This window comes from Thamnophis sirtalis, unplaced genomic scaffold (genome assembly GCF_051295495.1).
Source record: "Thamnophis sirtalis isolate CommonGarterSnake01/CBP01778 unplaced genomic scaffold, rThaSir2_p1.2 scaffold_5, whole genome shotgun sequence".
Classification (NCBI taxonomy): Eukaryota; Metazoa; Chordata; class Lepidosauria; order Squamata; family Natricidae; genus Thamnophis; species Thamnophis sirtalis.
This window is the reverse complement of record NW_028261385.1, coordinates 59698474-59712378: the sequence shown is the minus strand read 5'-3', so window position 1 is coordinate 59712378 and position 13905 is coordinate 59698474.

Genomic DNA, 13905 nt, shown 5'->3' with positions numbered 1-13905 from the left:
ATTCTTTGACATCCTTAAGAAGGTAAAATGGTTCTAAGATCAAAATAAGAACTTCTGTTCTGAACTATTTTCTTGTCAAGGAAATTATGTCAATGTTTTTGAGCATAGAATACAAAGGGACCATATTTTGTTTTACATCAGCTTGATGTCTGATTTGGCCCATCCTCAATATGGCTGCTTTACTAGTCAAAGCAATAGCTATTTTTAAGTCATAATTTGTGGAATAATTATCCAAATGCTCATTTAAGCACAAACAATTGAAGGGCATTGATCAAAAGCATGTGCACTTATAGCAGCGGTGAGATTCACATACCTTCCCTACCGGTTTGCAAATGTGCATGCGCTGTCTCTCACTTTGCTCGCACGTGCCACCTTCTATGCATGCGCAGTGCTCACACATTACAACTGGGCGTGTGGACAGAGCCTCCCATAGCCACTGCTACCAGTTCACCCTAACTAGAGAGAACCGGCTGAATATCACCTCTGGCTTATAGGCAATAAGAAAGAATTACCTCCAAATGTCTTTAAAATCTTTAAAATTATATTTTATTTGAAAGAAGTATACCTAGTTTTATCAAAGCCTGGCAGTAAGAAACCTGAAATGGTAAGATGCAGAGGAAGCTAAAGTAACTGCCCTAAAGTTACTCTTTACAGCCACATCTTTTGAAGCCAATAAAGGAGAATATTTGTAGCTCATGGTTAAAATGAGAGGTCCTTGATGATGTTACCTAGTTTGGGTAATGAAACATTTGCAATAAAACAACTAAGCTCAGCGAGCACCAAAGACCCCCTCAGTCCTTTGAAGGCCAGGAAATGAGGAGCATGGCTAATCACAGAGGGAAGGGTGTCCAAAGAACAGGGGCCACTACTAAGGAGACACTGCCTGACCCTGATGGATGTAAAAACCAAATAACACTATTGCAAGAAAATTCTTGTCTTTTAATATATTTAGTGGAAAAATGATTAATTCATCAATATGATCTTGCAGATATACCTTCTGGAGAACAGGTGCTGTGTGCTACTGATCAACAATCTTTGCTATAGCAAAATATAACATTCTGATATTTACTCTTGAGGGTATGTTGTTCCATACTATAAATGTTGAACAGATTATTTTTAACAGCAGAAATGCATTAATATTTGAACATGTGCAATGTGAAGCAATATAACATCAACCATGCAGATGTCTGCATTTTCAGAGCAAGAGAAGTGATTCTATGCTGAGAGTACCAACAGTCAAGATTCAGGCTGGGACATGAAGCAGAAACAGCATTGTTTACACTTTTAGATGATCTTTGGCAGGAGATCCTGGCTCTCCTTGATCTCTCAGTGGATTTCAATAACATGATCCATGGTATCTTTCTGGATTGCCTCCGTGGGTGGGGAATGGTCAGCTGGTTGTCTTCCTTCCTACCACCAGCAACCCCTATTAAGTGGGATTCTGCAAGGCTCAGTACTCACTCCTCTCCTATTTAATATCTATGTGAAACCTCTGGATGAGAACGTTCATCACCATGGGGCGAGGTTTCTACGGATGAGATCCAATTATACACCTCCACCTCTGGTGAACTAGGCAATGAGGTTGATATCTTGTCCCAGTACCTGGAAGTTGTGGGGTTTCAGATGGAGAACAACGAGTTCAGCTGAGCCCTGGCAAGACTGACTGGGCTTTGGGACTTGGGGTTTCCTGGATATGAGATTTCACGATTTTTTTTTATGCTGAATGAGTTGGCACTGCCTAAAACAAACCAATTGTAATGTCCTTCTTGTCAAGGAGCAGGTGGCAGTTGTGACTAGGAATATGAGAATCTATTCACAGTTACTTATATGCTGGACTACTTTCAAATGGACTGCAGTAACACTGGGACTGCCCTTGAAGAATCTCTAAACGCTTCAGCTAGTGCAAAATGCAGTTCCCTGTTTGTATCAATTATTATATGTCCATTGGTTTCCTTTAGCACAGTGGTCCCCAACCTTTTTATTGCCGTGGACCGGTCAATGTTTGATAATTTTATCGCAGCCCGCTGAGGGGGGGACGTTGATATTTTATATTGTTTTGATTTAATAATTTTAATTTAATTGTATTTAAACATGCCTTCAAAAGAAAATACAGTTACACCAAAAAATGAATATAAAGTGATTTAACATTTTAACTCACCAGAACACTAAATCAATGAGAACCCTGAACTTGTTTCTTTGCAACGAGACGGTTCCATCTGGGGATAATAGGAGACAATGACGCCCGAAGTGTGTTGCTTATGTCCAGTTTATTCCGTTGTTTTGTTTTGGTTGCTGTCACTGCAGAAAACCCCGCTTCACACAGATAGGATGTCAGAAATGGCAATAGAGATTTAAGTGCTGTGGTGGCAATCTCAGGGTATTCTGCCATGACTTTAATCAAGAAAATCAGCAGAGTTGTTGTCTCGAACGTAGTTTTAAGGCCGCCGTCATTTGCAATCTCCAGCAGTTGATCTTCTTCTTGCACAGACATGCTAGATTCGCCTGGTTTGTTGACAAATGGGTCGCGGATCCATTCCTTACCAGTTTGTGGGTCTTTTGTGGTTGGGAAGTAGCACTCGAACTCTTTTAAAAGCAAAGACAGGTGATTGTGCACCAACTGGGAGAATGAATGCTCAGGCTCAGTCTTGCCTAAAATCCCCGCTAATGTCTGAAACATGTCCAAAATGCTATCACGATATTTTTTGCATGCGCGGTATTGGTGAGGCTTTAGGTGACATCTCTCAGCTCCCGGTTAACCTCTCATCCATGGAAAGTCGAACACACCCGAGAGAAATACACCACAGTAAATAAAATGGAAATAATTTAATTTTCCTTGGGTGGCCCAGTACCATTTGATCCACGGATCGGTACCAGTCTGTGGCCCGGGGGTTGGGGACCACTGCTTTAGCATAGCAATTCCTTGTCCATGGAGATATTTGGAGGACTTTTATTCCCCAAGGCTGTTTATATCTTTGCTGGCTTTACACATGTTGTTGTAATAATCCTTCCAACAGCTCTCTGAAGTTCTTCATTAAGTTCTTTCCTGAGATTCTTATCTTTTTTGACTTTGACTTGTCTTCTTGGCATTATTAAAATACAGAATATATTTAAATACAAACTTCATACTTCAGCTCTAAGCTTAACTTTTCCCTTACAGGAAGCCCTCGTTTAACAACCAGGTGCTTCCTGGGTGTTTGAAATTTCAGTACAAAGGACTTTAAAAAGCTACTTATGACCTGTCCTTGAAGTTATGACTGCTGCATACACATGCGATCACATGATCACATTTTCAGTGTTCACAACTGATTGTACTGTCCTGCTGTCCTGCAATCATGTGACTGTGATTTGCAATGTGTTTTGCCATTTCCCAATGTTTTTTGCTTATTTCTGACCAAAAAATCATTCATTTGGAAGAATGGATTTGTTTAATGATCACATGGGTTCACATAACAACTACATGATTCATTTAACTACCAAGGTGACTTGCTTTGTAAAAATGGTCATAAAATCAAGTCAGGTCAGAGGGTGACTCGCTTAACAAGTACAATAACTGACAACCAAACTTCTGGGTTCAATTGTAGTTGTAAGTCAAGAATTATTTGTACAAAAAAATTAAACTCATAAGATTAAAAGTTAATAAAGGCCCAAGGCAGTGTCCTTCACCTGTCAATCAAGTTTGATTAAACCCCTTGATCTAGATCATAGGATACCCACAGCAAGAAGTAAAACAATACACAGCATTCGTGGCAATTGTGAATTGTGATTCCTATCTATGTGTCATATTGTTCTAGTTCCATTGTCTCATTTCAGCTAAAGAAAGAATCTGAATTGTCTTGTAATTTCTGATGTTTTGTTTCCCCTTCAGGGCATGAAGAACCAGGATATCCTACTCTTTAAGTTATCAACATTTAAATCTAAGATACAAGAAAGCAAAACAAATGTTCTGCATAATTTAGAAAATGTTCCTGTTATATGCTTTTGGGGGGCAGGTTTTTACTTGTTTTTAAGTGGTATTGTGGTCAGCTGCCCATATAAATAATGCATAAATAAATTCCTCTTCACTGACTTTATAATATCAAATGGGTAGTTATTATGTGTTAATAGCTGTTTCTAGGCTTAGTAAAAATAATCCCCACTGTTTCATTTAGATTAAAAAAATTATTTAAGGCTGAAGTTCTGCACTCACTACATAGTATCTGGGTATAAAGAAATCAAAGTAATCCTGGATTGATAAATCCTCTAGCCTGCCAAACAATGCTTAGCCTTGCAAATCTTACAGTGTACTTAAAACAATTTCTCCACTCTTGTAACAGCAAAAGAATCTCCCCCCCCCCATTTAAATCCATGTTTATTTATTTTTACCATCTTTATAATTTTTAGTTTAAACAGTAAGATCTCATTGGGAGTGGATATTTTTACATTTTAAACAAACCAGATTAATGCTAAGAGTCTGTAAAGTCTCTTTCAATGGGGGCAAAACATGTCCTAGGTCAGGAGTCAGCAAACTGCAGCTCTGGAGCCGCATATGGCTCTTTCTTCCCTCTGCTGCAGCTCCATCACCGGTCGGTGCCACAATTTTGAGAGGAGCTTCCAGGGGGGTGGGGGAAAGCACAGTGCACCAGGAGAAGACTCTATAGCAAAGGGAGGGTTTTCCAGTTGTCTCCACAATTGATAGGGCTTTCGATTATAACGGGTAGAGGAAAAAGTATGCTGTGCTAGGAGGAGACCCTATGGTGGGGGAACTGACCTTGCGGTCAGCCCCAGAATTGAACAAGGGGCTTCCAGTTAGGACCTTTGTGGCTCCCGGTGTTTTATTTTCTGTGGGAAACAGGTCCAAATGGCTCTTTGAGTGTTTAAGTTTGCCGGCCCCTGTTCTAGGTAAACCTGGCTTTGAAAAAGTTCAAGAGGTTTAGCTTTGAAACGGATGCACAAAACAATCATTTTGCTAAAGACAGAAAAGGTCACATCTGTAATATTCTACTTTTGGGGCGAGAACAGAGTCAAGGAGTGATGAGTCAGTACTGCTGCTGGGGAGGAAGCAGCGTGCTTGGGGAATAAACTCACCTCATATCTGAAATCATCTACACTCTGTGAGTGGTTGAGCATCTGCTGCCTAGATCAGGATTAGTTCCAAAATGTCACAGCATCCTTTTCCTTCCCTTTCCTTTCTCCTTTGAGTGGTAGCAGGGGAAGAATGACTGCTCCAAATATGTATCTAATATTATAGCATTTAATCATGCTTGTGGGCAAGCAAAGCGACTTAATATAATTTTAGCAGGATCTTGGTCTCAGACATGCTGCCAATTCAAAATGATTCATACCAGAATGATGAGACAGGGAAGGAGAGGCAGGGAGAGCAATCAAATTCTCTTATTTATTGTATTTCTCCTCTTATCAAGAAAGCTGTGTGCTGGCATGCTGTCAGTTCTCAATCACAGCAATAAGAATCTCGGTAAAGCTGATTTAGAAGGCCTGATTGAAAAACCAGCAAGATCATTGCTATTTAAAATATACACACACAAAGAGATTTAAATTTACGGCACTTCTTTTATAAGAGAGAGAAAGTCCAATAACTAAAGACTGTTCTAGCCCTGCAATAAGAAGAAGAGTGAAATCTTTAGCCAGGATTACCGTTTGCCACACACACACACACACACACACACACACAGAGAGAGAGAGAGAGAGAGAGAGAGAGAGAGAGAGAGAGAGAGAGAACTGCACAAAGAGATACATCAGGCAAAGGTGTTTATATGTATGTATTTTGCTGATTTCTGCTACTTGTGAGAAAAAAAAGAAAAAGATTAGTGATGATCACAGTGCAATACCCTTTCAGCATTGGTTAAATTCAATGATTTAACCATGCTTCTCTTGGCATGTTTACAACACATTCCTTCTCCTGGGCCATTCAGAAGTTCCCCTGAATTTTTAAAACATTCATAGAAAAACTAAGGGATGGAAATGTTTTGCAATGAAAAGCCACACTGTCCAAATTTAAGAACGGAAAGTAAAACAAAACTACAGAAAAGCTAGAGAATCCTGGGCCTAATTTGCAGTTTCTTCGACTCCTATAATACTTTTCTTTAAAAAAATATCTTCATTTGTTTGGGATATTAGAAAATTTTCAATTTTCACGACTAAATTACATGCATCTAGAAAGTTAAGAATGAATGCAATCAAAAGATGAAAAACAAATTCAAATAATCAGTGTCTGTATTAGAAGTGATAGCAATATTTATCCTCCTGTTCTGCCTGCAACATTACAAACATACATTTCTGGGGCACTTGTGTTAGCACTCACTAGCTTTCTATTTCCTATTATATTTTAATAATGCAAATGGCCTTTCTTACTGCTAGCCCTCAGTCTGCAGCAGAGCATAGAGGTAAGAGTCATGAGATTTGAAAACCCAAGTACAGCATATGTCAATTTATCCCTTACAATAGCTGGTTCTGCCTTAATTATTATTTATCTAATGTCATTAATAAAACTGATATATCAAGAGCTATGTCCTTCAGATGTCTGTTAGGTTTCAAGTTTGCATATTGCTTTGGATAAAGCCTGACAAATGAATAATTAGATAATATCCTTTTTCATAGAAGTCAGCAAAGTGTTGTAGAGAATCTTAAATTCTATTTTTACACTCACTAGCTGATAACCCGGTGCTGCCCTGGTATTTATTTATCTCAAGTTCCCAACCCTCCCTCCATGAACGTCGCCCCAATTTCTAATGTTGGATTTTCCCCCATAGCAGAGGAAGCCCTCTTGTGGAGTACTGTGAAGCCATTACCATGGCAACTCCACAGCACTGTACAGTAGAAGCCATTTTAAGGCAGTATGGTAGAAGCCATTTTAAGGCACAACAGGCTGTATCTTAACAGAACACACACCCCAAGGGATGTTAGGGGTGTCTTACCTCCACAGTATGTTTCTAGAGAGTAAGTAATCTGTGTACCAAGTTTAGTTGAAATTGTTTGAGGCATTCCAGAGTTATGCTGGAACACACACACACAGAGAGCCATTTATATGTTTCCACCTACACTTGAAAACAGTCAAATAGACCCTGACAATGCAAGCCTTCTCCCTTAACTCCCTAACATTATCCTCATGTCATCAACAGCCCATGAGTAAAACAACCTTTAGTCATCACTAAAGAGTAGCTGTTTTAAAGTGGTGTTTCTCTCCTTAAGCCAACATTCACATCATAGCTTTAAGCATGCAAAAACTATAAAGCTTTGTCATTAGTCAATCTCTACCGTAGGCACCCCCCCAGTTTGATTTCCATTGTTTATGTTCCTTCATATATATCACCTCCCCATAACAAATCAAGAAACCCACTATGAATTGGACTTGGAATATGGTAGGGATTGGCAATGGGAAGAGAAAATGCTGGCAGTGTTTTCTACTCACTTAAGGATGGGCGGATGCTATTTTAACTCAACAATCAGGAGAGGCCCTTTCAAACTGTTACAGTGCTACAGCAACATTCTTTACACTACCACAAATTTGGCTTAGTTTCTATACCACACAATCATCAGCCACTCTTCTGTTTAGCTATCCTGTCTTTTTGCCCAGCTGCTCTATTATGAGAGCTACTTCTCCAGAAACATAACCACAAATTCCAATCTATGTAACATTATTAATCGGTGTTTCCAAGGAAGAGCAGGAAAAGGAGCACCCATAGAACCTTTCTCTCTCTCTCCATGGAGAACAACAGACTAAAGAGATGCTTTTACTTTTGATGCCTTGTACAGTGGGACCTTTTATTTATAACAGGCTGGCAATATTACAGCTTTGGATTATTTGAGAGTGGATGAAATATTTCCCAGAGAAGTTCAATGGCAGCATTGAAGTTTGTGCCAAGTTCTGAATAGATTGCCTGACAACTCATGAAATATCTTATGTACCTTCATCTGCCCAGGAGTCTCAAAGTTCATTATTTTGGTATGTGATGATGGAAGGAAAGCAGAGTCGCAGAACTGCAAACAAGCTAATTCAAACACTGACAAGCTGAAGAGGTACAGTCCTCTCGCAATAACTAATATATGCTGAATTAAAGCACACATATAGACATTAACATATTGCATGAGTGCTACTTCTACCTCCAAATTTAAACAAAAACCTTCAAAGTTAGCTTTTGCTATGTGATGTTAAGTTTGGACATTGAGCACAATATTTATGTAGGAGGATTTTTAAGCAAGTGGCTTTTCACTTTAAACCTGAGGTTGTACACTCACAAGTAAGTGACTCAAGAGTTGCCTTTTCGATTTGCTATCAGGCTTAAAATGGTCTGGAATTCACAACTCCCCATATTTTTAAATATAAGCAATTCCTTATTTTTCCAATGATATTTGTTGGCTAAGAATTAAGAGCATGTCCTTTAAACACAAATCAGTCTAAGAAAGATGTTTCCCTACCACTCCTGGCATATTTTCAGGTGCTTTTTTGTTCCTCTATCCCTAAGGCTGGAACTTTACAGCAAAATGCCAGACGCTGCAGACTTGATCAGTCTAGAGCTGAATGTTATTATTTACAAAGACACCACCTTCATGCATTCTTTTATTTCAAAAAAGCAGGAAAAAACAAATGGAGAGTCCCAGAATCAAGGCCAATACTGTATCTTCATTCATAACTTAAGTATTTATTGGTGCAGTAAAGCAATATCAGGAGAAGTTCATGATTATTATAGAGGGGGCGTTCATAAATGCACTAGACTGCCTATCATCCCTGTCCTACTGTCCCCATTTATCTGTACTCATTTCCTTTGTTCATGTCTATGTTTATAACTATACCTGTTACCTTGTATATGTTTAACAAACCAAATAAAATAAAAATAAATAAAAATAAATTAATTATTTTCCCTAAGGATTTCACCTACCACTGTTCTCTATCCCCATCCTTAGGGTTCCCCTCAATCACACTCTTTTCATGAAACAACTATCTGCTTCTCAAAGGAAAACAACTATCCTAACACTCAGCAAACTCTCTACCAGAACAGATCCCACCTGATAAATCAATAGTAGGTCTGCATGATAAGAATTTGCATGACAAATGAAAGGCTGTAAATACTTTCCATTACCCAACCTTTCTGTACCCATTTTGAAAACATTCTTAAGCTGATCTATGCTAGACTGAGGAAAAAAAGGGTGAAAAACATTTTTTTTGAAGAGGGATCCCCCAGCATATCTCAATATGAAGAAAGTTGTTGACAATTTGCTTTATGTCATACCAAGGCCTACATTAGCAAAGTAAACAATATTGTTTGTGTAAACATGTAATACACAGCAAAATATTCTTTGCTTTCAATGCTGACTGTTCTAGAGTCATCTCTCTGCCCCTATAGTAACTCTTAGTTTCCTTAGTTAATAACATCATAAAAAAATTTCCAGTGATCTACCTTGTAAAGCAGTTATGAATGCATTAACTGAAGAACTTAATCATGTGCCTCACTTGCAATAACAGTGCACATGACTCATTGTGAGATAAAGCTATCATTTAGGTTTTTGAAACTTGTTTTTAACTCGTGGTTTACCACATTCTTTTTCACTTTTGGTATGTTATTGTTCTTAGAAGGAAAAATCGAAATCAAGAAAGTACTAATTCTAAAAGGTTTGTGTATAACACTCAAATAACAGGTCTTTCATATTCCCATAATCTAACCATTTGTATTTTTTGGACAACAGCCAGGAGTTTCTTGGTACCCCTGTCACTGATTCATCCACCATCCTAGAACCATACAGAGTTACAATTCTTAAGGGGTGGGAAACCTACAGTGACTCAGCCACATGCAGCCCTTGAATATTCTTTTTTCAGCCCCACCCACAATCCTATCCAACTATACCCCAAATTTCATCAGGGAGAGTCCAAAATATCAAAAAATTCAATTTCCACTTGGAAACAGAAAGCATATAAACATTGCAAGGTGTGCCTTAAATAGGCTTAACATAATTTTAGAAAGACCTGCCAAATTGAATTAAAATACAAAAACTGCTAACCCTGCCTGTGAATGTGATGCAATCTTGCCCACGCTTTTCATCACACCATTTTCTTGAAAAACCCCAAACTATTAAGCATAATAGCTGGTTACCTACAGAGTGTTAAATATTTTACCAGCAGTAAAATATTTGTGTTGTATATGTTATGTACAATATGGATGTGTTGTAATTTCTCCATTGGGCTCCTCCCCTCCTCCATGCCTGCCTAGGAGGTATTACTTGTAGAGAGCCTGCCCCATAGGAAGAAGTAGAGAGCATAGCTCAGAATATCTGATTTTCATTAGCAGTAGAAAGTCTACTTTAGCAGCATTTTCAGATGGGAAACAAAATTAAAACACTCATATAAGTTAGGAAGAGATAACCTGCCCTGTAGGCTGTCAAAGTCTTTCAGGATATGGCTGATAAGCACCCAGTTATCTTCCTTGAAACACTGCCAAAGACCTAATTGTTAATTAGCTTTGCAAGGCCACATGGAGCAGAGTCAAAATGGAGCTTCAGAGTGTAAACCGACCAGCATGAACAAAGTTGCTTCCCGCAAAGGCTCACGTGCCTTTGCCCTTTATGTCATATGGGAGGGACCAATGACGTCCAAGCCTTACTCCCAAGTCATCCCTTTTGTCTTAACTGTTCTTGCCTTCTGACAGTTCTGCACATGTGCGCACTGGGAATAGGCTCCCCCTGTTTCCCTGCCTTGCTGATGTCCACCTCTGGAGGCTCTGGAGGCAGCATATAACTCCCAGATGGCCCTGCCCCTCTCTGCCTCTGACACAGAGCCCCCATCTGAGCCTTCCCCAGACTCCAGGATTGGCCCATGTTCCTCCCCAACCTCCTCACTGTCCAACTCTGCTGCCAGCTCCACAGGTTGCCAGCGGACCACAACATGTCCTACTCTATTGCTGTGCCATACAAAGTGCTTTGTGCTCACAGTTCCTTTTAATTTTTGGTTTTATACATGAATGCTCAGTGCAAAGTTATTACATTTTATGGTTTGAAAGAAAGACTTGAAAATAGTTTTGAACAAAATGAGTGGCGAGTGCAGTACATATTTTGCTTCCAAGCAACAGCAGACTAAAGGAAAAGGATTAAAAAATTGCCAACAAACAATATTTCCCGTGACTACAATTTCCAGAGTTGCTGATTGAAGTGTTGGAAAGACATGCACAATGCCATTCAGAGAATCTTAGAAATCAAATTTGAAATTAAACCACAATTCTTTTTTACTAGATATAATTCCAGAACCTATCAATAAAAAGTACCACCACTTACTCAGATACATTCTCACAGCTACAAGGTCAAACTTTGCACAATATTGGAAAAAAGATATAGTATCAACAATATATGATCAGGAAACTTAAAGAATATGTAGCAATGGCAAAATTAACAATATGTATACAAATTAAAGTTTAAATTGATATTAGAATGGCTTTTGGATTCACAAATCAAGGCAAATATAAATATTTAGAGTACAATTTCTAAAGTTTATGTTTATAAACACTATAAACCAATTGGAGTTCAAAGAAGAGAGGTCAGAAACCAAATATTTATCTATATTATTTTTTAGCAGTTTTCTTCTTTTGCTCTACTCATTTTTTTCCTCATGTTTCTTTTTTTTTAGTATTTACAAATAGCAATCCAACAGAGACTTTGGCACTAAGCTTGAAGATTTGTATTCTTGTTAATATCATAAAAAATAATTCTTTTTTAATAAGATTTTTAAATAGAAGATTAAAAACTAATACAAATTAATATAAAATAAGAGAAGCAAGCAAAGAGAAGGTAAAAGTGCAAAGAAGTTTAAAAAGTAAAAAAACAGAAAAGAAAGAATATATATACACAGAACTAGTTTCCAACGTTATTTACTGCAGTTTTAAATTATAATTATAATCATATTTCTTATTATCTGGTTACAAGATGACTTTTTTCTTTCTATAATCTATTCTGTCTATTCATCAAATCTAGAGTCTGGAGGGTGTGAGGGTCTAGAGGAGGAACAACAGACTTCAGATGAGTCCTGGCAAGACTGAGTGGCTCTGGTTTTTGGCCCCCAAATCTCAATTATGTCCTTCTAACTTCAAAAACTTTCTCTTTCTTATAGCATCCACTCTTTCATGCAAACTAGGGGTGAAATCCAGCAGGTTCTGACAGATTCTGGAGAACCGGTAGCGGAAATTTTGAATAGTTTGGAGAACTGGCAAATGCTACTTCTAGCTGACCCCACAGTGGGGTGGGAATGGAGATTTTGCAGTATCCTTTCCCTACCACGGTCATCAAACCACATCCACCAAGCCACGCCACAGAAACCGTGGCACGACAAAACCGCGCTGGTCAAAATCGCGCCGATAAAATCGCGGCGATAAAGCCACGACGACAACAGCGCGGCAACAGAAGGGCGCTTTAAAACGGCGCCGCGGCAGAAAGCCGACTTCATTTAAGGTAAGCGTTAGGATTAGGTTTAGGGGTTTGTTTTAGGGTTAGGTTTAGGTTTAGGTTTAGGTTTAGGGTTAGGGTTAGGGTTAGGGTTAGGGTTAGGGTTAGGGTTAGGTTTAGGGTTAGGGTTAGGTTTAGGGTTAGGTTTAGGGTTAGGTTTAGGGTACTGAGTGCTTGGGAATGCACGATTTTGCCCTCCGCGATTATGTCATCGCGGTAGGGTCGCATTTTTCCTTAGCGCTTAGAACGGCACGAATTAGTCTTCACGCTTATGTCTCCGCGCAGAAGGGCTTCGCGGATTTGTGGTGGAACCGTCAGAAACAGTTGTAAAAAAATTTGAATTTCACCACTGATGCAAACTAAGCAGCAAGCTGCAAAATACAATTTTAAATCAGCTAAACCCAATCCTCTTTCTTTTGCAACTTGTAATCCCTTATATTTAATTCAAAATTTTTCCCATGCCACACATGTTTAGACGTATTCTTCTGCCACTGCTTAAATAGTGCATCAATTCTCAACACAGATATTGTCGGAAATAAAAACATCATTCTAGGCAAACCATTCATTTTTATCACACAAATTTTCCCTGGCAATGGCAGTTGTGGTTTCTCCCATTTTAATGTGTCTTTTTAAATTTCATTCCATGTCTTAATGTAGTTTGAAATGACATAAAGTTCATATTTGTCATAGTGATACCCAGATATTTTACCATATTCTCAATCTTTAAACCCATCTTCTTCATCAATTATGTTTGATCTTCTATATTCATATTGTGCTTAGCATTTTAATCTTGTTTATTAATCTTGAAATTTACTAATTTACTAAATTATTTTTATTTCACCATTAATATTTCAATTTCCTTAAAGCAGCAGCACCCACCTTTTGGGCTCTAGGGACTGGTTCAGTCATGGGTGGGTTTCAGTGGACTAGGGGAGGCTTGGATCTACATGCTGCCTGGATCCTGCACATGAATGGATAGAGCTTCACTTGCTTGCAAGGCCCAGTTCCTGATGGGCTGCGGACTGGTGCCAATCTGTGGCTGAGCCCTGCTTTAAAGGATCTTCCAAAGTCAGCACCAAGTCATCTGCAAAAACATTTAACTTATACATTTCTATTTTACTTTTTGCTCCCCAAATCCCCTCTCATCTTATCTTTCTGTATATGTCAGTATTTCAGTATTTTAAGAACCAAAGTAAACAAGAGAGAACAGAGTATATTGTTCCTTTTTGTATCACACAGGGTTTTGTTAGAACTCCATTAACACTTATGTGTGCGTTCTGTGAAGTGTAAATCAATATTATCCATTTCATAAAGTTCTCTTCAAATGCATATCTTCTAAAATACTGCACAAAAAAGTCCAGTTCAAATTGTCAGTCTTTCTCTGTAGCTAATAAAATCATTGTGGATTGCTTTTCATTATGTTACTCCAAACATTCCAAAATGTGCAACACTTATTTAAAATTGTCCTTATTTTTTTAGCTAAAACCT